This window comes from Marmota monax, unplaced genomic scaffold (genome assembly GCF_021218885.2).
Source record: "Marmota monax isolate L192 unplaced genomic scaffold, Marmota_monax_Labrador192_F-V1.1 WCK01_AAM20220418_F8-fsc00235, whole genome shotgun sequence".
Taxonomy (NCBI): domain Eukaryota; kingdom Metazoa; phylum Chordata; class Mammalia; order Rodentia; family Sciuridae; genus Marmota; species Marmota monax.
The window spans coordinates 2,324,934-2,349,020 of NW_026693185.1; the positions used below are offsets into that span (position 1 = coordinate 2,324,934).

The 24,087-nt window shown below is 45.5% G+C and overlaps 1 protein-coding gene and 1 non-coding gene across 3 annotated transcripts in view; one reads left to right on the plus strand and one right to left on the minus strand.

Moving 5' to 3' along the window:
* Tmem248 (transmembrane protein 248) overlaps window positions 1-13,871 on the minus strand; it is a 29,763-nt gene extending 15,892 nt beyond the window's left edge. The window contains exon 1 of one of the 2 annotated variants that reach the window (XM_046456024.2): window positions 13,657-13,871. The gene's annotated coding sequence lies outside the window, so the exon portion shown is untranslated. The remainder of the gene's footprint in view (window positions 1-13,656) is intronic. The other variant, XM_046456023.2, reaches the window with a different exon arrangement.
* A 5,093-nt stretch (window positions 13,872-18,964) lies between these two features.
* Window positions 18,965-19,071, plus strand: LOC124100493 (U6 spliceosomal RNA). The gene has a single exon (XR_006854323.1). It is a non-coding gene; the product is annotated as a U6 spliceosomal RNA (small nuclear RNA).
* Window positions 19,072-24,087: the final 5,016 nt, after the last annotated feature.

A 24,087-nucleotide genomic window follows, 5' to 3' on the forward strand; every position in this document is an offset into this window, starting at 1 on the left:
AATCTCCCACGTGAATTTTAGGTTCCAACTACAAGTTCCCAGAAATTCCTGCTAAGATTTAAGTGGAAATTAAAGTAAATTCACTAATTCGGGAAGTCTTTATAATATTGTCATTTCCTAAACGATGAATGTAGTATTTCCCTCTAATATTTGGGTCTACTTCTTTTGTTCTTTCTTTTGTTTTTTTTTTCTTTTTTTTTTGGTACCAGGGATTGAACTCAGGGGTACTTGACCACTGAGCCACATCCCCAGCCCCATTTTGTATTTTATTTAGAGACAGGGTTCTCACTGAGTTGCTTAGTGCCTCACTTTTTGCTGAGGCTAGCTATGAAATAGCGATCCTCCTGCCTTAGCCTCCCGAGCCACTGGGATTACTGGCATGCGCCACCATACCTGGCCTACTTTTCTTTTTCAATAATTTTTTAAAACTTTCTCTGGTGGCACATATTTGTTCCCCAGCATCACATAAAAATAAACAAAGATTTAAAAAACAAACAAACAAAAACTTTCTCTGGTGGGTGAGAGGGCTGGGCATGTAACTCAATGGCAGAGCACAAGCTCAGCATGCCCAAAGCCCTGAGTTCAAACGCCAGCACCACTTGTAAAAACTTTCTTGAAAGTTCATTATTTATCTAGTCAGATTCAAAGACATACTAACTCATCTGGCTATTGCTGAAGGTATCCTCTAGCAATTACAATGTCTATTGTTATTGAGTTTATACAAATGAAAAAGACTTTTACATCCTGATCTTGATGTCAGGCTCTGCTGAATATTTTAAATTCTAACCAGCCTGTTTGTGCCTTCACTTGAGTTTTCTATATAGATGATCATACCACTTGTAAACAAAAGTATGATCTTCCTTTCCAACTTTTTATCAATTATGTTCTTTTTTTATTACTAGGATTAGTACCTTCAATGAAATGATGAATAGAAATGGCAATAATAGGAATTCTTGCCTCATTCCTGGCTTTACAGAAAATGTTTATAAACTTCACTGTTGGGGATGTAGCTCAGTTGGTACAGTGCGTGCCCTGCATGCACAAGGCCCTGGGTTTGATCCCCAGCTCCACAAAAATAGATAGATAGATAGATAGATAGATAAGGTGTTTGTTATGCTTCTACTGGAAATCTCTCACCTTCTGTTCCAAGTTTGCAAAGAAATGTTTATTGTAAATGTCATTTTAATTTTGGTGCCAGGGATTGAACCCACAGCCTTTTGCATGTTAAGCATGTACTCCAGCAACGTGCTTACAACCCCTAGCCAAGTGCTAGACTTTATGAATGCTTCATCTGCAATTTTCCAAGCAATCAATTTTCCTCCTTTAATCTCTTAACATGAACTGCTTGCTCTTTTTCATGTTGACTAATATTTGCACTCTACACGAGTTTAATGTGCTCTTTTTTTTTTTTTTTTTGTAGAGGCTCTCTTTTACTCTGGCACTGGAGGTTAAATCCAGAGCCTTGTGCGTAAAAAGCACATGCTCTACCACAGAGCTACAATCCCAGCTCCTGGTAATGATTTTTTTAAAACTACACTAATGATATGTTTGCTAAATTCTATTCTAAATTTTCATATCTATTCATAAGTGAGATAAGAAAATTATAGGCCCCTACCATACTCTGTATTTACTCACTTTCTAGAGCATTGTGAATAAGTTACACACTTCTATATCTTAAGAAATTGGATAGACGTTGGCCAGAAAAATCATCTGAGTTTGCCAAGTTTTTGTTTGGTTTAGTATTTTGGTAGGGTTAACTTAATCATGTTTTTTAATGGCTATAAATCTGTTTATACTTCTATGGAGTCAATTTTGACGATATATTATTCTAACAAATTAACCACTTTATGTTGGTTGTTAAACTTTATGGCACAGTATCAATTTGTGATTTGCTCAATTTTTAATGTATTTGTAGTTATATTTTCTTCAGTGCGTGTTTTTCATGTTCACCTTCTCTTTTCTATGAACCTTTCCAGAACTTTGTTACATTCATGTTTTCAAAAAAACAGTATTTGTTTTTAGAGATTGTATCTGGACCACTTTTTTGTTTTCTAGTTTCAATAATTTCTATACTTTTCTTTCCTGTGGTACTAGGGCTTGAACCTAGGGCCTCAAACACACATACTAGTCAAACACTCTACCACTGAGCTACAACCCCAGCCCTACATATTTATTATTATTTTCCTTCATGAGCTTTCTTTGGATTTACTCAGTTGAGTTTTTCTAACTCAGTCAACTGAAGTCTCAATTTGTATTTTTTAAATTTTCTTTGCTAAGTAAACATAATATAAATTTCATAATATAAATTGCCCTACATGTCCCCTCCTGTAGCTGTATTCCTTTCTCCCACCTCTTCTACCAATATAATCCAACAGCACATACTGTTGTTTTTCTTCCAAAAAGCATACTTCAGAGCCACCCACAGACTAACACCTGATCAGTCCTCACAGCCCTGATACCTCTACTCCAAGTTCCCTGAGTACCTCTGTCTACATGACCTCCACATCCAGGTTCCCTGAGTACCTCTGTACCCACAGGATCTCCATATCCAGGTTACCTGAGTACCTCTGTACCCACAGAAACTCCACATCAAAGTTCCTGAGTACCCCTGTACCCACAGGAACTCCACATCCAAGTTCCCTGAGTGTTGTACCCATAGGATCTCCACATCCAATTTCCCTGAGTACCTCTGTACCCACAGGATCTCCACATCCAAGTTCCCTGAGTACCTCTGTACCCACAGGATCTCCACATTCAAGTTCCCTGAGTACCTCTGTACCCACAGGATCTCCACATCCCGGTTCCCTGAGTACCTCATACCCACAGGATCTCCATGTCCAAACAAACATATCTGCTTTCTAACCACCCTGACTCTTCCTATGTTCTCCATTTCAGTCCAATCCTCAGAAAACACCCTAGACTTCTGCCTCATCATCTGTATTCTAGCAATTACTGAATGCTAACAAGTCTATTTCTTTAACATTCCTTTCTGAACTTGCTTTTTATTTCGTTCTGCAATTCATCCCTTTTGTGACTCTAAAAGTTTAAACTGGATCTGTCACTTGTCAAATAATTCAGTCTCATGTTACTGTCAAGAGTAACTTTTCCAAATGCAAATCTAATCATGTTCCTGCTGAAATCTTTGAGCGCTCCAAATGACCAAAAGATCAAGTCCATGTGTCTTAGAATGGCAGTCCACTGTGAGCTAGGTCTTGTCTACTTCTCAATATACCGTATTCCACCTGCTTGCAATTCCCAGAACATACTGGACAAAGCTGTAGCTTGAAGCTTTTAAGTCCACTGGTCCTCTCAACTTTCATGAATGACATCCCTTTCATCCTCTCCCAAGACTCAATGGTTACCTCCTCTATGGAATTGTTTCAGGCCCCTCCCAGCAACCCCTTGGAGAAAAGTGACCATTTTGACTTTTAAACACCGACTATGCTTGTAAAATGTCTTGCACAAGCCTGAGACATCTGACTGCTGTTGCCCATGTCAGTCTACCTTCCCAACCAAGCCGTCAGCCTTGTCTCTGCTCCTCAATATCTAGACATAAAACAGACAAGTGAGAAGGGAGGGAAGGGGAAAGGCTACCGATGGGTACTAAGTTATAGTCAGACATAAGCAAGTAAATAACTATGTGACAACAACGTACTGCATATTTCAAAAGGCTAAAGGAAGGATTTTGAACATTTTATCATAAAGAAACTGTGAATGTTTGAAGAGAAAGATTTATCTGATTTAAACATTACACAAAGTATACATGTTCTGAATCATCATATTACCTCATTAATGTGCATGACTTTTACATTTTTATGTACCAGTTAAAGAATTAATTAAATTTTAAAAATAGGTAATTTTCCGGATGTGGTGGTACACACCTGTAATCCCAGAAACTCTGGGCTAAGACGGGACAATCACAAGTCTGAGTCCCGCCTCAGCACCTTAGTGACACCCTGTCTCAAAACTTTAAAAAATGAAAAAGGACTGGGGTTTCAGTTCAGTGATAAAGCACCCCTTGGTTAAATCCCCAGTACCACAAAAAATATATATATTTTTTTAAATAAAAATAAAATAAATTTAAAATAGGTGATCAGGGCTGTGGAGAAAGAGCTCTTGCCTAACACATACAAAGCACTCAGCTTCATGTCCAATACTGGCCCCCCACAATAAAATTTAAAAAGAGAAAAAAGGAAAAAAAAAAAAGGAAAGGAAAAAAAAAAAAGGAAAGGAAAAAGTCTGATTTTAAAATAAATAAATAATTTTAAAAATATAGCCGGGGGGACTGGGGTTGTGATTCAGTGGTAGAGTGCTTGCCTAGTATGCATGAGGCACTGGGCTGGATCCTCAGCACCACATAAACTAAATAAATAAAATAAAGGTATTGTGTCCATCTATAATTAAAAAATATATGGGGGGGGGGAATACACAGCTGGATATGGTGGCACATACTTATAATCTCAGGAGTCTGAGACAGTAGGATCACAAGTTCAAGGCCAGCCCCAGTAACTTAGTAAGGCCCTGAGTGACTTAGTAACACCCTGTCTCAAAAAATAAAAAGGGCTGGGAATGTGACTCTGGTTAAATCCCCAATATCCTCCGACGCAAAAAAGCAAGTTCATTAAATGAATCAAATAAGTCAAGGCTTAAAATAAACTTACAAGAAAATCTAGAAATGACATTAGTTAGGTTAAAATTAACAGGACTGAGAAGCAAAAACACATCAACAGTAAATTAAAGGTTCAATTTACTAAAAATAAAATACAACCAAACCCGAAAAAGGATCCATTCAATACCTGAAGCTACAATTACAAAACATTAAGAAAAAAACAGAATTAAAACTGGAGGTGTGATTCAGCGGTGCACTTGCCAGGATGTGGGAGGCCTGGTTCCATCCCCACCACCTTGAAAACAAACAAACAAAATAAAAACCACCTCCACACCAGTTGCAAAGGTACAGGCCTGCAGTCCAGTCGAAGGGGCAGAAATAGGGGACAGATGGCTTGGGCCCAAGGATCTGAGGCCAGCCTGAGCAAGACCCTATCTCACTATTAAAAAGGGGGAAAAAAATCACTTCTAGAGAGAACTTACAGTCATTACAACCATGTCACATCAAATGTTAAACACTGAGGGTCTGGGACTGTGGCTCAGTGGTGGAGCACTTGCCTAGCATGTGTGAGGCCCTGGGTTCAATCCTTAGCACCACATAAAAATAAGTAAAACAAATAAGTAAAGATATTTTGTCCATCTACAACTAAAAATACTTTTTAAAAATTTAAACATTGAGCTACATCAACCTAAATATACACAAGTTAGCTAACATTGTGAAACCATTTTAATGGGGGGAAATTTTCCATAATAGGCCAACGGTAGTCATCAAACAGGCAAAAGCATTTTCCAATAAAAACTATTAATATTCCAAATAGTTTACAAACTTAAAATTCCTTTCTACTATTCACAGGCGTTTTCAGACAAGAAAATAATAAAGGTTAAATAAATTTATTTTCCCTGCAAATAGTTACAAGAAAGCTGCTGTAATCTTTGCAGTAGTAAATGCTACCTTTAATTAAACAATAAACTAAGTTTTGTTTGAGGAAAATAAAGAAAAGGAAAAGTACTCTTTCTGACCCTTTCCCTAAATTAATTCCAACTCCAATTAGAGTCCTGGAACTCACCAGGAAGGAGAAAAATTACCAAGGCTGAGACCTGCCTCTGAAAAGTCCAGAGACTCAAGGTTCACAATGCAGTACAAAGGCAGTTCACAAGCACAGCCAGCCTGGGACTGAAGTCCCCCAATGCGTACCAAGAGCACTGAGACTAGCTCAGTGACAACACTGCATGCCATACAGGGACTAAGGCCAGTGAAAATACTAGGACTGTCCTAAAGATGCCCCAAGGAACCCACAAGTTACAGGAGCATGAATCATCTGCAAGGGTGTGGGGGGGGCGGTGAACCACCTCTGGAAACCACCGGGCCATACATATTCACAGTTAAAACCTGGCACACTTTTACCCCTGAATTTCTAAGAACTCAGCCTGCAAAATACCCACTCCTGAAAACAGATGCTTACCTTAGTAAGAGCATTTAAAGGAGTGAAAAGTGGAAACTGGATATTCAACGACAGCAGGCGACTGGTTACATAAAATATGAAGGAGGAAACAAGGCAGCCTTTAAAAACACAGGCCCTGAAGCAACATACAGTTCTCCTTTGTCCCTTGCAAGGTTGCAGGACCCCACTAGCACTGGCCACCAAAACCAGCAGAGGCTCAAGTCCCTCAGATAAAATAGTGTACTATTTGCATATAACCTAGTGATATGCCTATAAATTTTAAATCATCTCTAGATTATTAATAATGCCTAAGACAATGTCTGTGCTATGTAAATAGTAGTTATTCTGTATTGTTTAAGGAATAGAATTGTGGGGGGAAAAAAAGCCTGTATGTGTTGAGATTCTACAAGAAGTGAAGCTATTTCAGGTTTTTGAAGAATGTTCCTGAGCAAGCACACATATGGAAAAAAGACAACATATTCTCAAATGTAAACACTGGTAGCTCTCGCTGGTGGGACAGCATATACCTTTCTTCTTCCTAAAAAAATTTTAATCATAAATCTGCATTTCCATCCTAGTAGTTTTTTATTTTTGTGCTATTGGTGATCAAATCTATACATGCTAGGCAAACATGATACCACTGACCTACAACCCTAGCCTCATTTCTAATAATTTCAACAATAAAATTTATAAATATGATCATCATTAATCCTGCTGACCTAGTGAGTGGTCAAAATAAAAACATTAAATTTTAATTCCATTCATTTTCTTCATTAATGAAGATAATAAATAGGAAAGAAAAAAAAAAGTAGAACTTTTATTAAAGCCAGATGCACTGGCACCCACCTATAATCCCAGCTACTGGGGAGGATGAGGGATTGAGGATCCCAGGCGAGCCTGGGCAACTCTGTGAGACCCTGTCTCAAAATAAAAAATAAAAAGGGCTGGGATAGCCAGGTTAGGTGATTCATGCTTGTAATCTCAGCAGCTTGGGAGGCTGAGGCAGGAGGATCACAAGTTCAAGGCCAGCCTCAGCAACTCAGTGAGGCTCTAAGCAACTTAGTGAGACCCCATCTCAAAAATAAAAAGAGCTAGGGATGTGGCTCAGTGCAAAGTACCTCTGGGTTCAATACCCAGTACCCTAAATAAATAAACAGGCTGGGAAGGTAGCTCAGTGTAAAAGTGCCACCAAAAAAAAAAAAAAAAAAAAAACAGAACTTAAAGGAATGATTTCTTTAAACACCCTAGAAAACAGAAAACAAGACTGTCTTCCAACCAGTCCTGGTGCCAAGAAAGGTGACCCTTAATTTGCAGCAACTGTATTTAGAGGGCTCAGAGTGACCTGTACTTTGAGGAGAAGCCCAAGCACAAAGTGAGAAGGCGCATTCAGAGGCAGCTTCCCCAGACCAGGAGGCACACTGCTCTCCAGACAGGCCTGGGCTTCTCCATTGGAGCAAAGGATAAGGACAGAGGAGGACAAGGAAAGAAGGGAGACCATGCGCCAAAAGGTGCCCAGGACGGAGAGGTGTCCTGTAAGGCAGGGAGAAGAGTTCCCAGCCAAAGTTTCCAGAGGTACCAGACAAAGGCTATGAGGTGAACCACTACTGAGAATACAAGAAGAAAAGATTCCTGCACCTCTCTGTTCCTTCAAAAGTACTCAGTGGGCCAGGTGAAATGGCGCACACCTGTGATCCCGGCGGCTTGGGAGGCTGAGGCAGGAGGATCATAAGTTCAAAGCCAGCCTCAGCTAAGCAATTCAGTGAGACCCTGTTTCTAAATAAAATGCAAAATAGGGCTGGGAATGTGGCTCAGGGGTTGTTGAGTGTCCCTGAGTTCAATCCTGGTATCACCCCCCAAAAAAAGTAATCAGTGGGGGTACAACATGGAAATGCAAAGCTCTGGGTTCAATCCCCAGTACTGGAAAATACACAAATAAATATAAATAAAAATAATCAAGTGAAATTAAAAAGTACTCAGGGAAAAAACACACCTGGCAAGATCCTGGTAGTCTCTGGTATTCTCTGGCAGGGAAGAATCCAATGATAAAAAGATAAGAACAGCATGGGAAACTGAGGCAACAGCTAAATGCCACGGTTCAGATGGAAGGGGGGTGGGTGTGAAGGACTGACTTTTTAAGTAAGGAAACAAACGCAGTTGCTTAGAGGAAAGGAGTAGTCAACGAGAAAGGCAGCCCAGGAGGGTCAGTGGAGAAAAACTTCTGCAACCTGCTTGCAGCACTTTATTAGAAAGGAAGCAAATGCTCGTTCATTATAGGCCTTTCATTCTTCTCCCTCCCTCTCTCCCAAACCCAAGCACTTTCAAGTGTATCACATGGTTACTTGTCAAAGTTTGAACTAGTTTTATTCTAGTTTTAAACTAAAATCCTTGGAGAGGGATTCTATGTTTCCAGACAATACTCCTACTTTTATATTTGACCCAATTTGTTTTCATTTAAGACACATTAAACCTCTACCTGTGACCCAGACCAAAAAGTTCACTTCACTTGAAAAACAAAACCACCATTCAACTTCAACTAGACTTCCTACCTCAGGTTGAATGTGAAATTACTTAAAGTTCTCCTTTAACAGTCATGCCTGAGAGAAGCTGGGAGTTGGGGTGGGGAGGGGGCACAGGGAGAAGGTGGGTGAGGCAAGCCTGCTGTATAAGCCCATCAAGAAACACACTGGGGTGGGGATGTGGCTCAAGCGGTAGCACGCTCGCCTGGCATGCGTGCGGCCCGGGTTCGATCCTCAGCACCACATACAAACAAAGATGCTGTGTCCGCCGAAAACTAAAAAATAAATATTAAAAAAATTCTCTCTCTCTCTCTTTAAAAAAATAAAAAAGAAACACACTGGTCTTGACCTGAGAACAGCAGGAAGTCACTTTGATGTGGAAGAACGGCTCATTTTGATAAAAAAACTAAGGCACAAAAGTGGACCTGGATTTGATTCCCAGCACTACACACACATACACACAAATTTATATTTCTCAAATATCCAAAGGACCTCAAGGCCAAGGGTTGCAAATGCTGAGTCTAACAAACAACAGTAATGGATGTAACAGCAGATCATCCAAGATGCACCAACCTAAGGGCACTTCCTGGCATCCTGGCCAGCCCAAGCACCCAAGCACCAAGAGCCAGCAATAGTTACCTTCCTCCCTCCCCATAATGAAGCAGGGAGTGCAGGCAGAACAGACCTTCCAAGGGACAAGTGGGAAGCAAAGAAGACCAAGAGAACCCTGAGGCCTCCAGTAACCTCTGAAGTGCCAAGTATAAAGCCTGCTTTGCAGTTCTAGCCACCCTGAGGAGCACTTGACACACAATATCGCACTCCCCTGGGCCCTCCCTCCTCATTCTCCTTCAAAAGCTGATGTTCAAGTTGGGACTTCTGTTCAAGGGTGACACATACCTGTGCCCCACACTCATTCATGCCCATGCTAGGTCTCCTAACTTCCAGATCCAACATCCAGCTTCAGGAACTCTACTTAGATGACCCACAGTTCACCAAACCAACAAGACCAAAACATCACAAGCTGCCTAACAGTTTCCTCTTCCTCCTGAAAGATGTCCACCAGTACACTCTCTCACTAAAGCCCAGTTGCTTCCATCTCTTAAATGACTCTCAAAAGCAGCTCTCTGCTCCACTGATGCTGTTTTCCTCAGTCAGACTGAACTGCAGATGCATCCTGCTGGTGTCCCTCATTTCCTTGATGCTGTCTGGGCACTCCTCCCACCTCAAACAGTCCCCGCACTAAGACGGTGCTTGATAATGTTAGCAGTATTGCCTGCTTTTATGGAGAGAGGCACTGTTCTAGAGTTTTGCACATACTCTACGAGATTCTTAAATCATCTGCATTTTAGAGGTGGGGCAATTAAGGCATGAAGAGTTTGTTCACTTGCCCAATGCCACAGTCAGTGAACCTGGTTTAAATCCACTTGGCCCCAGAGCCCATGCTTTAACCATTAAGTTCTACTGCTGCGTAACAAATGGGATCCGTTTGAGTGAAGAGTCGACCTCATCAAATGAGATAGAGATAAAAAGCACCCACACAATTTTGCAGTCAAGACATCAACAATAATGTAAAAAAAAAAAAAAACTTTCACTGGAATGACAGAAGCAGAAAACAGATTAGGAAGGGCTAAGGAGAGACAAAATAGCATTCCTAATATACCAGGCACCCTTCCAAGAATTTCACATACAAATTTTTTAATTTTCCCAACATTGCTAGGTAGACATTACTATCCTCATTTTATAAAAGAGGAAACTCAATCAAAAGAGGTTGAGTAATTTGTACAAGGTCACACTGCAAATAAATAGCAGAGATGGATTCTGACTTGCTGTCCGACCCCAGAAGCCATACCATCAATCACAACACCAGGGTTTATAAGAGTCAAATGCCAAATTGAAAAACAAACCAATTTCACAGATCATAGACACACACAGTATAGTTTAGCATGGACTTCAATAAAAGTGCAATTAAATAAACTGTTTTGAAGTCTGAAATGTTCCATCAAGGCATACCTCATGAGAGCATAAAGCACTCTCTTCTGCCAGTGGTTTCTTGCGTCTCACTCAGATAAGATTTGTAAACTCTTCGTAAACTTATGATAATTCAAAGTGATCAAAAGAGAAATTATAACCAAAGGCATAAAGCTGAAATTCTGTGGCTAAATGGCAGTTCAGACAACAGTATTCTCATAAAGACAAAATGAAAGGACACAGTCTACAACCATTTATTTTCAAATTTCAGATTTTAGCTGGATTTTTACTCACAATTAATGTACTTATGATTCCATTTTTAAGTACATGACATGAAACCATGGCAACTTCCGACATGCGCTTCTCTTATTTTTAAAAAAGTAAATTCACCATAGTTCCAAGACTAAAAAAATAATTTATTTATGTCTTTTTTTTTAACTAACTGACCATCTTAAACAAAATTAGAAGTATTCCTATACTAAAAATTAATGTTTTGGGGCTTAACTAACAGATATTCAAGAAAATAAGTCATGAGAGATGCTGAGATTAGATGAATGCTCCAGGCACAATATAAAATCTTATAACATTAAAACTCAGTGTAAATATCAGGAAATATTTTGAAAATTATACTTGTAACCAAAAGCACAAAAGCCCAACTGGCAAATAGCCATGCTTCAAAGACTGCCATGTGGCTCCAGGATTACACTCAGGTAGAAAATTACACAGAGAGAGCTACAGATCTTTGTAAAACTATTTTAATCTGGGCCAAGACAACTTAAGGATTTCCAAGTTTACCCAAATAAACCCTACACATTCAGGTTGCTAAAAAGTCTCTTTTTAATGCCCTCTTACAAGGTAATGGAATTCTGTAGCATATAAATACTGAAAAACCTTCCACAGAGCCACCACTCTTGTAGTGTGTTATACGTGTCCCCCAGCAGGACCATTTTTTCAGATGTTTGTAATGAGGAAAAGCTAGAACATGAGTGGAGAAGGAGGAAGAGTGGAAATCAGCATCAAACAGGGAAAGTGGAGCATTTCTGAGTGTGCTTAAAGAAAGCTGAGCCTGAAGCCAGTGAGACCCTGAGATCAATCATGTTCCAACGTTAGCAACCTGGTATTCTGTCTGAATGGCTTCAAAAGTTCTTCAACAGCACCGAGTAAGAGAAACAGACTCTCTGTGAAGTGGGCAAGATGTCACTACAAACACTCAGGAACCAGGGGCAGTGGCACACATCTGTAGCCCAGCAGCTCAGGAGGCTGGATCCCAAGTTCAAAGTCAGTTTTAGCAACTTAGCAAAACCCTCAGCAACCTGATGAGACTCTGTCTCAAAATAAAAATAAAAAGGGCTGGGTTGTGGCTCAGTGGTTAAGTACTTCTGGGTTCCCAGTGCCCCCTCCCCCACAAAAAAATGGAAAAGAAAAACTCAGGAGACAGCTAAAGGACTTACATTTGTCATTTGGCCACAACTGCTTAGACCATATTAGAACCCTGCTCCTGCAGATTACTCATGGGCACTGAAACACTCACAGACACCAAACTTAATTTCCCAGTGGTTAATACCAGACAGGAATGACAATCAGCATCTTTTACTGTCCTTAAAATAAGTTAAACACTGCTTTTTGCCATAGACTGCCTAATAAAATAAGACTTATCAAATGAAAACAACTCTTTATAACCAAGTAATCAAACAGAAATGGGGCTGGGGCTGTAGTTCAATGGCAGAGTGCTTGCCTAGCATGCATGAGGCACTAAGTTCAATCCTCAGCATCACATAAAAATAAAAAACAAAATAAAGCATTCTGACCATCTGTAACTACAAAAGAAAGGGAAAAAAAAGAAATCAACCAGAAACCAGCCGAGTAGTTAATATTTGCTTCTGTCTCTAACATTTAACCCTAACCAGCTGCCTCTGCCAACACTGTGAGGCACCTATTGCCACAAACTAGGGTGCTCTGTCACAAACTGACCGCGCTTTTTCATTTTCCCAGCTAATTTTCAATGACCCAATTCCTCCAGATCTTTCTAGGTCCACCTGAAAGGTCACTTTTACTAAGCTTTTCCTGAACCTAACAAAATCCCTAACAGCAGTTATAGCCCTATGACAACTCGGTCCCGCCACATTTTATAGCTTATTGCTTCCTTGCAGACAGAAACTATATTTACATTTCGCTAGCTCTCTCCTCCATGGAGCACCTGCTGCTGGAGCCCAAAAGCAGAATAATGAGCATCTGGTGACCTTAGTCCCCCGATTCCAGTCTACCTGGACAGAAATCCTAGTAGGCCCTTTACTACAACGTCAGCACACCACGTCCTAGTTCCTGGGACGTAAGCCACCAAGTGGGTCTCGGTGTGCAGCAGGTCTGTTTCTTCCCAGAATCCTCAGACGAGGAAGTAAAAAGCTCTCCTGCCTGCTAAACACTGACGCTGCACTCACCGACGACCGGCGTGCGGACGCCCAGACCCCCGCAGACCAAAGGGGCACCGCGGGCACAGACAGGCGGAAGCTCACCCCCGCCCGGGAGATGATCTTCCCACTCCCCGCGGAGCCTCCCCAGGGCCGGAGTGCAGCAGTCGGGCCGGGCTCCGAGGCAGCCCCCTGGGTCACCCGCGAGGGCGGAACCTGCTAGTGGAGATTTCCTCCGACCAAAGCCGCTCCGCAGACGAGAGGGCGGCTGGAGGAGCACCGCAGGCCCGGCCGCACGCTCCACGGCGCCCAACCGTGCAGACAACCCGCGGGAACAGAGCCGGAGCCGCCCGCCCAGGACCGGCGTCTGCACACGCCGCGCCGAGCGCCCCTCCCCTCCCACGGGCGTCCAGCCTGCAAACGGCGGCGCCTCAGGGGCCACCGGAGTCAAAGCCGGCGAGCGGCCCGGGCTCGGTCCTCCTTACGGCGCCCCATCGCCCCCTCTCCCCGCTCGGCTCGGCCCGCCCGGCCTCCAGGTCCCTCCGAGCTCACCGTCTCCAGCCTCCCTGCCTCCCCCCGGCCCCCCGCCTCGCTCCTGGCCCTCCCGGTCTCCCTGCCCGGGCCCGCTGCCTTCCAGGCCTCCCCTCTCTCTTCCGACCGTCCCGGCCTCTCTCTCCGCCCTCTCCGTCCTCCCTCCCGACCCTCTCGGCTCACCCTCCTGCGGGCCGGCGGCTGGGCGGACGCCCCGGCCGCGCGGGGCTCACAGGCGGCGGCGCGCGGCGGGCCCGCGGTCTCCCGGCACCATTCTCCCCGCCGCACCGCGCCGCGAGGACAAGAGCCCAGCCAGCTCCCGCCGCCGCAGTCGGCTCCTCCCGGGTTCCAGCCACCGCGGTTTCCGGGTGAAAAACACCCACGCCACTGCCAGCGCTGCGTGCCCCCGACGCAGGCGTAGACGGCGGCGCGGCCAGGACAAGCTTCCTCGGAACGTGGTTCGGGGCCCCGCCTCCCGGCAGGGAGCACCCCTAGAAGCCTGCGTGGCATACGCTCGCGGACCCGCGCGAGGGCGTGGTGCGCGTGCGCAGTGCGTTGGCGTGCAGTACGCAAAAGTGGGTGTGCGCACGTAGCGACTCCGTTCCTGTGCGCCTTCGGGGTGTGCTGTACGGTTCTGGTGCAGGGGACGGGGCGGGCGCGATCTTGATCGCGAATGCAGTGACTGCACTCTTGTGTTCATGCTGACTGTGCTCCTGTGGGCGAAGTGCCCCTGTGAGAGCGCGGTTGTTTGCCTAACGTGCGTGAAGCCCTGGACCGCGGTCCCAGCACCGCGAAAGAAAACGGTGGACGAATGTGGTCTTGGGCGATCAGTCTGTCCAGTGCTCGGGAACGACCGCATACTAAGGCGCGCACGACCTCCCGTGGGGGCGCGTCACCCCAGGGGGCGCTCGGACGTGGGCCCCCGCGGGCCTCACCGAGTTTCCATCAGCGCCTCTGCAGTCGCTGGACACTGCGGGTAAGCAACAAGTGCAGACGGACTTGGATATGCTCGCGGGTGACTGACAGCGGCGCGGGGAACCCTGAACCAAGGTCGTGCGACGGTGGGCGTGGATCTCAGCACACTGCCTGGAGGATAGCACAGCGCAGGACGGTCACTGCAGCGACTCCAGTACCGGATGTTCCCAAACGTGCAGATCCAGTCGCATTGCTTAGAGATGCACACGGAACTGGCGGGATCAACACAAAGCGCGTTAGATGCACAAACTTCAGGTCAGGTGTTAGGAGGGAGAGTTGAGGGCTGTGGTGCAGTGGTGGAGCGCTTGCCTAGCATGCATGAGACCCTGGGTTCGACCCCAGAAACCAAATAAAAATCAACATAAAATAAAGGTATTGTGTCCACCTACAACTACAAAAATTATTTTTTTTACAAAGAGGGGGAGTTGGGAGGGGGAGGAGCTTCCAGAGCCCTTCAGCGCCTGCGAGGTGTTCTAGAAAGGTGATGGGTACATGATTACTTACTGAATTGTTGCGTTTACGTTTTATATATAGCACTTCGTATCTACTAAATATTTAATTTAAAAAACAACATTATTATTCACCATTTAGCTGGAAAGTTGTAGGGTGTGCAGAAGACAGTGGCACATACTAATTAAAGGCATACTAAGTTCCTAGATATCTTTTTTTAATTTCTTAATTTTTCATTCCTGGTATCACTACCACAATTTACAGGGCATATACCTGAAGTAATGAAAAGAAAGAAAGACAAAGCTACAACAGATAAAAGACCCTGGGAACGTACATCTAATTGACTTTACATTACATTAACAGCTGCGCTTTTTGCAAACTGTGACCTGTCGGCCTGGACAAGAAGGGTTTCCATGGGCTGGGGTTGTGGCTCAGTGGTAGAGCGTTTGCCTTGCCTGTGTGAGGCACTGGGTTCGATTCTCAGCACCACATACAAATAAATGAATAAAATAAAGGTCTGTCAACAATTTTAAAATATTTTTTTAAAAAAAGAAGGGTTTCCTGTGTGAGCTGCAGTAACTTTCCTGACTATGGATCATGGTTCCAGCTCCTCTGATGCATTTGGGGTGATGGTCTCAAAGTAACCTGCAGCTTTCCTACTCCCCTGCTAAGAACTGCAGCCCTTTTTGTTTTTATTTTTATTTTTTTTAAAGAGAGAGTGAGAGAGGGAGGGAGAGAGAATTTTAATATTTATTTTTTAGTTATCAGCGGACACAACATCTTTGTTTTGTATGTGGTGCTGAGGATCGAACCCAGGCCGCACGCATGCCAGGCAAGTGTGCTACCGGTTGAGCCACATCCCCAGCCCCGCCCTTTTTGTTTTTAAAACCTTCTATACCATACCCTCCACTTCCACCAGCAGATCATAACCACCATAAGGACTTCCAGAGTCTTCCCCCAAATTGCCCACCTTCATGGGTACATAATGTGATTGCTGTGGTCCAAAATCATCCTAGCTCCTCCCACCATAGTGGGATCTTCACACCTCCACCACCACCACTGTATCCATTGCCTTGGTCTCCATATCCTGATCCACCACCACTAAAGCCTCCTCTACTGCCTTCACCAGGACCATCACTCCATGTCCTCCTCCATAACTCTGATCTACCACCTCCACCACCCAAGACTCTCTTCCACCAAAATTTCCTCCAAGACCGAAAGCACCTCTGACACTCACAAGCTGTGGGGTCCACCTCCTGAGCTCTTGTGGCCCAGGAGACTCCATCTCTTGTTTAGAAAGGGCTTTGTCTCCGAACAGTTCTGCCCATTACAGTGTCGTATTTCTGAACAACACTTTATCAGCTGGATCAGGACACTGAAAGATGCAAAAGCGAGTCCTCTCTCTTCCACTGTGCCTGTCTTCTATGATGTCTATGATTTCAATCTTGCCATAGTTTCCAAAATAGTCTCTCAAGTTATATTCTTCTGTATCTTCTTCAATACTAACAAAAAAAATTTCACTGACAGACGAGCATCAGGCTTTATAAAACCTTCTCTGAAAACAGCTCTCTCTGGTCCTGCTGCATCCACCTCTTCAACACAGCAGGTCATAAAACCAAAGCCCCACAGAATGTTCTATTTGGGCTCTCGTTACCACAGAATCTGAGTGTGTCCCATTTCTCAAAATGTCCTGTAGGTCTGGGAATGTGGCTCTGGTAGAGTGCTTGTTTAGCATGCACCAGGTTCAATCACAGCAATGAAAGAAAAGTTTTCTCTAAACTATCACATGTGGTTTCAAAGTTCAGACCCCAGCAAACAGCTTTCTCCACTGCCCTGGATTCTCTGGGTCACGGCCCTCCTCTGAATCTTGCATTCTTCATGCCTGAGGTTGGCACATGACACCAGCTCTCTCCAGTTGGCGAGGACCCTCCAAACACACATACGGTAAAGCACTGATCACAATGACCTAGGGTGTGCAAAGGGCTAATTCTGATAGACTCAGCGATAGTCTAAAAGTCTTGCTGAGTTTCTGCAGGGCACTGCCCCTGGTCAAGACGGGGCACAAATTCATAAACAGTGCTCTTCGTAACCAGGAACCCAGGGCAATCAGGAGCGGCTTGCGTCTGCCTCCCAACAGTGTTGACGGAGAAAGGTGAGACTGATGAGGGACACCTGGTCTCAGAAAGACCCGCAGGATGTTGCTGTTGAGGCCAGTCTCAAGCAGGGATGTGCCTATGTGACCAGTAATTTTTTTCTTTAAATAAACAGTATAAACTCCATTTTCAGCTCCCTGTTCTAAGGTGTTTTCATGTGGATTATGATGCTTCCTGATCCAAGACAGAAATGGGTTTTCTTGCCTCTTACAGGAGAGAGATGATAGGAGCCTCAACCTGGCCTTTCCATATCTCTTGCTGAGATAGCTTTTGGCTGCGATGTGTCTTTACTTTGATGTAGTTGCTATATTGTATTTTTCCCTGTCATTGGCTGGGGGGGGGGGCTGTGAGTGCTGTTAAACCTTGTTGGTGTCACAAGTGGGATTTCCTGGAGGACTTCTACCCACTCTAAAAATACATATATATATACACACACACACACACACACACACAGTTCAGGCATAATTTAGAAAGAAATGTGATTCTGATAAAGGGCTGAAAATTAACGAGATACCCTCAGCTTGAACTAAGACAGACTTCAAAAATGAATACTAATAATAAAATTTTCCAATGAAATCTGGAAATGAAAGAATCTGAACCTCAGGAGCTACAGAAATGCATCAGAAGAAAACCACAAAACAATGTCAGGACAGCTCAGATTTCAGTTGGTGTTTTCAGCATTAGCAAGGTAAAGTAAGTTAGAACCTCCTTCAGTTGAGCTGTACCCTGTCTGGTTTGCACTCTAATTTTTGATGAATCAGCTAAACCCATGAGACTCATTACAACAAAGAAGATAATTACAATGAGCTGAGAGCCTGGCAGCACACCTGTCATCCCAGCGGCTTGGGAGGCTGAGGCAGGAGGAGTGTGAGTTCAAAGCCAGCCTCAGCAACTTAGCAAGGCCATAAGAAACTCAGCAAGACTCTGTCTCTAAATAAAATATAAAAAGGGCTGGGCTGTGGCTCAGTGGTTAAGTGCCCCTGGGTTCAATCCCTGGTAACAAAAAATAAAGTGGGGTGAGATGACAATGAAAGGGAAGAAGTAGCAGTGAGAGGGATGACTCAGTGGCAGAGCTGAGTCGTCTTTTTGTCACTACAGGCAGCACTTTGCTAGACCTTTATGAAAATGGGTCCTGAGAGCTTGGGACCAAGGAGCAGCTTCTGGCTTTGCACACTGCAGGGTGGCGGGAAACTAGGGGCCCACCCCACATCCTCTGTTGGCTGCTACTGTGGGGAGATTCAAGCAGAAGCCCCCAGATTATTGGATGGCTTAACAGAAAGGTCTATTGTAGCCACACGAGGAAGGGCAATCTTGCTGCCAGCATGTGGGAAGCTATAGAGAGATGGGGAAGCTGGCAGTGTCACCTCAAGGGTGGGCATGGGGTCTTGCAAACTTAAAAAGGGGGCAACACAGGATGTGGCTCAGCCATACAGCACGCGCCTAGCATGCACAAGGTCCTGGGTGCGACTTCCAGCACCCACCCCCAAGAGAGGGAAAGAACTTAAAGAATGAAGCTGGTCAGCTGGTGCACAACTGTGGGCTACCCACTGAGGAGGCCAAGGCCGGAGGCCCACAGGTTCCAGGGCAGCCTGGGAAACGGAGCAAGACCCTGTCTCAAAAGAAAATAAAAAGGGCTCAGGATATAGGTCAGTGGTACAGTGCCTGTCTGGCATGTGTGAAGCAGTGGATTCCGTCCCCAGCCCTGCAAAACCAAATGAAGGGAGTAAAACTGAGTGTAGTTACAGGCATCTGTAGTCCCAGGGGGCTGAGGGGGGCTCACTTGAGCCACAAGGTTGAGACCAGCTTGGGCAACATAAGGAGAGCCCATCTCTAAGTAAATAAATATATACATACAAAATAATAGAATAAAATAAAAGAGTATTAAATAAAAATAGATTGATTTTTTTGTGAGTGTGCTTGCTTCAGCAGTACATTTACTAAAACTGGAACCATACAGAGGAGATTAGCATGGCCCCTGTGCAAGGATGACATGCAAATTCGTGAAGCGCTCCATATTAAAAAAAATATATATATAGAATAATTTTTAAAGGTTAGGTGGTAAGTCACTTTAGAGTTTAATCGGGCAGTCACCCAGACTTGGGCTGAAAATAGTGCGCACCGTCCTAACTTTGCACCAGGCTCAGGATTGAGCCAGGGCCTTGTGCATGTGAGGCAAGCACTCTCCAACTGAGCTGCGTCCCCAGCCCTGAACAGTTCTTCAGTTCACCATTTTCTACTTCAGGATGGAATGATCAGGTAAGATTTGGATCCAGAAGAAGTGATGGCCAAGAATTTTCCAGCCCAGGGCAGGAGGACCACGTCTGAGGCCAGCCTGGTTAAGCTAGCAAGACCCTGTCCCACTCAGATTAAGTCTATAGTGCCCGCAGCCCAGCGCTCTCCACAAGGGGGAGGACCCCTGGCCAGTGGTGAACATGGACATGAGCTGGAGGTCGAATGCCAGGAAGTGGGTTTGAAAGAGACTGGCGGCTGTGGAGCGGGCCCTGAGGTGAGAGCAAAGACTGTGCCTCAGCTGAGTGCCACAATTCCAAAAGCAGGCGAGGCCAGCCGCAAATTAGAAGAGACAGCCGAAGCCCCGCGACTACCATGTTGGGATTCCCACTTCTACATTCCCTCACTCAAGCACTACAGAGTCAGGGCTGGGCTGTGGCTCAGTGGTTGAGCACCTGCCCAGCTGTGTGAGCCCCTGGTTCCATCCTCATTACCTGGGGAGAAGAAAGAGAGAAAGAAAGGAAGGAAGAAAGCTTTATGGTTTATGGTGGGCGTGGCAGGCCAGGAGTCCCAAGGACTCCGGAGGCTGAGGTGGGAGGATCACTGAGCCCCCAGTTCAAGACCCCCCAGGCAACGCCATAAGATCTTGTCTCAAGGAAGGGAAAAGGGAGGGGAGGAGAAAAGAAGGCAGTCAACAAAAGATCGGTATCATGTGATGGCATTTGTGTAACATGCTCAGAAAGAGAGGGAGAAGCAAGTGTCAACGGGGAGGCGGCCAGCGGAAGGAAGAAAAGAGGTTTGTCGTTCTAACCAGCTGTACTGGACAGCAGCAGGCATTTCGGCTCACTGAACACAAATGGAGCACGACTTCAGTTCTCTGGTTGTGCATGATGTAAGGTCACCCATTTGTGCAATCATGTGTGCCTAGGGTAATGATGTCCGCCTCATTTCGCCATCTTTCCTACCCCTTCCCCCTCCTCTTCCCTGCCTCCCTCTTGCCCCATCAAAGTCCCTCCATCCTCCCATGCCCCCCCATTATGGATCAGCACCCTCCTATCAGAGAGAACACTCAGCCTTTGGTTTTTTGGGATGGGCTGACTTCACTTAGCATGATATTCTCCAACTCCATCCATGTCCTGCAGATGCCATGGTTTTATTCTCTCTTAATGCTGAGGAATATTCCACTGTGTATATATTCCACAGTTTCCTTAGCCATTCCTGCCAAGAGGCTTCTGTGAGGGGAAATGAAAACTCTCCACAGCTGGAGTATGGCGATGGTCGCACAGGCTGCGAATACCCAGACACCCCCAGGGACACTTTCTGCACACTGAGAGGGGACTGCAGACACCGATTTTTCTTTTCTTTTTTTTTTTAAGTCAGGATTTCACAAAAGAAAGAAAATCAAAACAGGAAATCAGTTTTAGGCTTTCATCATGTGGTGATCTTTTTTTATTTTTATTTTTTAAATTTTTTTAGTTGTTGATGGACCTTTATTTTATTTATTTATATGCAGTGCTGAGAATCAAACCCAGTGCCTCAAACATGCCAGGCAAGTGCTCTACCACTGAGCTACAGCCCCAGCCCCTCATGTGGTGATCTTTATTAGTTTTATTTTATTTACTTATTTGTGAGTCAGGATCTCACTTTTTTTTTGTACCAGGATTGAACCTGGGACACTTAACCACCAAGCCACACTCCCAGCCCTTTTTTATATTTTGTTAGAGACAGGATGTCACTGAGTTGCCGAGGCTGGCAATGAACTTGCAATCCTCCTGCCTCAGCCTCCGGAGCCACTGGGATTACAGGCGTGTGCCACCATGCCCGGTTCAGAGTCTCACTTCCTGGACTTGAGCAATCCTCCTGCCTCAGCCTCCGGAGCCACTGGGATTACAGGCGTGTGCTACCATGCCCGGTTCAGAGTCTCACTTCCTGGACTTGAGCAATCCTCCTGCCTCAGCCTCCCGAGTAGCATGGACCAGCAGCACCACCGCACCCCCCCCACAAGGCAGGCAACTGACAGAGTGCTACACAAACCTGGATAGGATTTCACAGGAATAGAGGCTGTCTTAACTCTCCTCAGAGTCTCTACGATGTAAAATCCCAAGGCTCAGAACAAATTTCAAAAAGAAAAGTTACCCAAGAGTCTACAGATCAGGTAACCAAACACCTGCTTAGGTAAGGCAGCAGTACCTCCCTGCACTTGCAGGTCTGCTGGAATACTGAGATTGCTTAAAAAAAAAAAAAAAAAACGTTAAGTGACTTTTCATATTTATAAAACAAGATCAAGGCAGAAATAGAGTATAAGGATTGACAGGAAGGTCAGGATCTCTTGACCCCAGTGCCAGAGGGGCCACGGCCATTCGGGTATGCACCAAATGGTCAGGGTGGAGAAGAAAGTCAAGTTACTGTGTTCAAGGACACAGCACGCAGCACTGCCAAGGCCTGCTCACAGGCAAAGGAATTAATTTAGGGACTATGCAGATGCTGATGTGAAAGGAATTATTTAAAGTCCACGAACAAGCTAGAATATGTGATCCGTAAACTTTGTGCTGGGGTGGTGTCTCCTACCTGAATGCACAAGGGGTATGGATCATGTCTGAGGAAAGGTCTCCCCCTGCTGGGTAAGGTGAATAATGAATGACAGGCACGTCTAGGGCGAAGGAACGGACATGCGGAATGGGAGTCTTTCAAGTCACCTAAGCCAGTTCAAAATAGCAAATTGGAAATTATATCAGATACTTGGAAAACAATGAAAAATTGTTGCTCTAATTGGGAAACACGAGATGCCCACACACTTGTTCAAGATACCCAGTGAGGACCAGGAGTAATACTAGCAGATCATGGGGATTTGGGGTCGACTTCAAAGGCCTCGATGAACAGCACTCCAACAGCCTCAGGAGCCCCCGTGGGCAGCAGAATGTCCAACTCATGCAGCTAACCGAGCGTGGCTGGTGTGCCACACCTGACCTGGCTAATGGATTCTTCTCCTCATAATTTGCAGTGACATGGAACAGTCTACAACATCCACCTATACTACACCTCTTGAGAGACCTTTGAACTCTCATGGACCTTGTCCCAAGTCTGGTAATGTGGGACCTAGAGCTCATACAACTGAGCGTTGTTCTAATATGCTAAATTGGTGATGTGACCATCTGTGAAACAGGCCACATTAAAAGCAACTTCATTAAAGTCATAGATCACGTAATTGATCAGGGGTGGTTGATTAACGGCAAAACTCCAGGCCCGTGCAGACTGTAACGTGGGAGAAATTCATCACAGTTTGGGGTTTGGAGTGACCTAGAAGACACCACACTCAGAGCCCTGGGACAAGGAGTCAGTTGTTAGGGCTTTTCCACACCCGGCCGAACAGGAGGCTCCGTGCCTAGCAAACCAAGCGGGGTCCCACGGTTGGGTCCTATCATTGGCCTCGACACACGAGACCTCTCCTACTCTCACTCCCTCTTGCTCACGCTGGGCTTGAACTCCTGGGCTGAAGTGAACCTCCCGACTCAGCCTCCCGTGCAGCTGGGACCACAGGCGCAGGCCACCACAGCTAGCGTGCACGTGGAGTCTTTGATTGACACAACAGCAGCACACCTTCGGCTCAGCCCAGCCTGCTCCATCAGCACCCTACAATCCTACCGCTGAAATCTCATCACATGGCTGCCTCTTCCTCCCACCTGGCGTTTCCAGCAAAAGCCTTAGTGGCTCTTCAGTGACGACCTCCGAGCTCCTGGACTACAAGATCACTGCACTCTGCTCTCTGCTGTGCTCTTATTGATAAACAGTCACTGTCCTGTTACTGGGCACTTACCTGCCCCGGTACCTGAAGGACACAGAATTATATTAAGACCTGAGTTAGGGCCTCCAGATGGGAGGGGAGAGACGCAAGATGGCACAGCCACCAGCTCCAGCTCCAGCCTCCCCTAGTCGACTGCCTGACCTGGTGGTAACCCCTCTGGTTTACCTCTGGATGTGTTCAGAGCAGATGAACTAGCTGAGAAACTCACACTGAGAAGAATTCCTTATTTGGGAGAAACCCCTGCCCATCACAAACACCCGGAGTTAGTTTTCCTGAGAGATCGTAACACTACACCTGGCGCTTTCTTAGGTCACATTTGGCGGAGCCTCACAGGCCACAACAAAATCCCACCAATTCCACAGTGTCATCTGGGGCTTCCATGAGGGCACACACTGTGCGTGAGGCCTCAGACATTGCCATCAGCTGTGAAGGAGATGAAGAGGACTGGAGAGGATGATGGACTCCTGGGCCTGTTGGGTGTCCAGAGGGAGAAGCCAAATTTGATAACCCGACAGAGTACAACCCTGTCCACAGCAAGCAGACTTCCACCTTCACCGTCAAGGAGGGAATCTGGACATTCAGAGACCAAAGAGGAAAAGGAAGAACTCATAGGCGGCTTTCAGTGAGGATGATGAGGTCACCCACCCGCAGGGGCAGGTCCCTCAGTTGGCCATTTCCAGAACAGCCGTTTTGGGGAAGCGCACTGGGTAGAGGGCCCTGGCTCCCTGGACCTGGAGGAGTCGGGGAGCAGGCGCATGCAGAGCTCTGCTTCAGTGGAGGATTCTACACTGCCCCCACACTTGGTGACACAGGCTCCTAGCCGGGGGCATTCACAGGATAGCACTCACGGTGGCTTGCCACGATATACCGGGCCCTTGCCCGCCTCTGAGGTGGACTGGACTCCCACTGTGCCATCACAGCGAACATAACCCCACACCAAGTGGCAGTCTATGGCCTTGGGCTATAAGTGAGCCCAAGAAGATGTGTCAGAGGTGTGGCTGGCGA